Source organism: Toxoplasma gondii (assembly GCF_000006565.2).
Source record: "Toxoplasma gondii ME49 unplaced genomic scaffold asmbl.664, whole genome shotgun sequence".
Taxonomy (NCBI): domain Eukaryota; phylum Apicomplexa; class Conoidasida; order Eucoccidiorida; family Sarcocystidae; genus Toxoplasma; species Toxoplasma gondii.
In genome coordinates this window covers 1-1,775 of record NW_017383431.1, presented here as the reverse complement: position 1 = coordinate 1,775, position 1,775 = coordinate 1, and the positions used below count along the sequence as shown (strand labels likewise).

The 1,775-nt window shown below is 45.0% G+C and overlaps 3 non-coding genes across 3 annotated transcripts; all 3 read right to left on the bottom strand.

Moving 5' to 3' along the window:
• On the bottom strand, positions 1-321 carry TGME49_459730 (the record flags this gene model as incomplete). Its single annotated transcript, XR_001974317.1, has 1 exon — positions 1-321. It is a non-coding gene; the product is annotated as an 18S ribosomal RNA (ribosomal RNA).
• A 424-nt stretch (positions 322-745) lies between these two features.
• On the bottom strand, positions 746-903 carry TGME49_459720. The gene has a single exon (XR_001974316.1). It is a non-coding gene; the product is annotated as a 5.8S ribosomal RNA (ribosomal RNA).
• Positions 904-1,241: 338 nt separating this feature from the next.
• Positions 1,242-1,775, bottom strand: TGME49_459710 (the record flags this gene model as incomplete). The annotated part of the gene is made up of 1 exon (XR_001974315.1): positions 1,242-1,775. It is a non-coding gene; the product is annotated as a 28S ribosomal RNA (ribosomal RNA).

Genomic DNA, 1,775 nt, shown 5'->3' with positions numbered 1-1,775 from the left:
AGATGTTCTGGGCTGCACGCGCGCTACACTGATGCATCCAACGAGTTTATAACCTTGGCCGATAGGTCTAGGTAATCTTGTGAGTATGCATCGTGATGGGGATAGATTATTGCAATTATTAATCTTCAACGAGGAATGCCTAGTAGGCGCAAGTCAGCAGCTTGCGCCGATTACGTCCCTGCCCTTTGTACACACCGCCCGTCGCTCCTACCGATTGAGTGTTCCGGTGAATTATTCGGACCGTTTTGTGGCGCGTTCGTGCCCGAAATGGGAAGTTTTGTGAACCTTAACACTTAGAGGAAGGAGAAGTCGTAACAAGGTTTCCGTAGGTGAACCTGCGGAAGGATCATTCACACGTCCTTATTCTTTATTAACCATCAACCTTTGAATCCCAAGCAAAACATGAGTTTGCATCTCTCTCCATTGGAGAGATTTGCATTCAAGAAGCGTGATAGTATCGAAAGGTATTATTGCCTTCTTCATGTTGGATATCCTGCGCTGCTTCCAATATTGGAAGCCAGTGCAGGTATCCGGGGGTGCACAGCGAAGGGGCTCAATTTCTGGAAATTCGTGTCTCTGTTGGGATACTGATTTCCAGGAGTTTCTTCAGTGTGCATTCTTTTTTCCCACACCGTTATTTCAAACAACAAATCTGAGGAACATTTGAGAGAGAGTGAAAGATTGTATCTTTCTGCATCTCTCTCGATGTGCTTTCAGATTGCTTCCTAAACTATAATGTTATTTTAAATTTTCAGCAATGGATGTCTTGGCTCGCGCAACGATGAAGGACGCAGCGAACTGCGAAACGCAATGTGAATTGCAGAATTCAGTGAATCATCAGATTTCTGAACGCAAATGGCACCTTGGGGATATTCTCCTTGGTACGTCTGTTTCAGTGTCTTTGAAATCACGATTTTCTGCTTTTTTAGGGTCGTTGCTTCAGTTTGGCTGAAGCCCCCTAGGAGCAGTATGATTGGGTGTCATGAGTGTTGAATACTCAATGTCACCCTGAATAATGAACACAGCGGAGAAACTACTCGTGCCTCTTCTTTTAGAGGCTCAAGTGTATTGTTGAGTTGTATCGATGACATCATTGAGATACGGTGGCTTCTTCATTGAAGACAAAGTTTCATTGATGCTGTCGATCGACTTCAATACCGCAATGGAATTTCGGTTCCATTGTTGCTCTGCGAGGTTTCGTCGTTGTTGTTTTGTCTCGGGCGTTTGTCCGATTTATTTATCAGACCTGAAATCAGGCGAGGTTACCCGCTGAACTTAAGCATATTATTAAGCGGAGGAGAAGAAAATAACTATGATTCCCTTAGTAACGGCGAGTGAACCGGGATCAGCTCAAAGTGGAAATCAACTGCTCTTTCCGAGCTGTTGACTTGTAGCCTCGAGAGGCGTTACCAGTGGAAGCGCAGGGTTAAGTTTCTTGGGAAAGAACATCATAGAGGGTGAGAATCCCGTCCTTCCCCTGCGTTTTTTGTTCCACGTACGGTACGCTTTTATAGAGTCGCGTTCATCGGGATTTGAGCGCAAAATGTGTGGTAGGTTTCACATAAAGCTAAGTACTGGCGCGAGACCGATAGCAAACAAGTACCGTGAGGGAAAGATGAAAAGTTCTTTGGGAAGAGAGTTAAAAGTGCCTGAAATTGCTGAAAAAGAGCGATTGGGACCTTTTTGATTCCAGAAGTGCCCGCGGTTTGGCATCTATCCCTTTGGCCTCTCTCTCTCACAGGTTTAGGCTTTGGTTTCTTGATGTATTTCCGGGT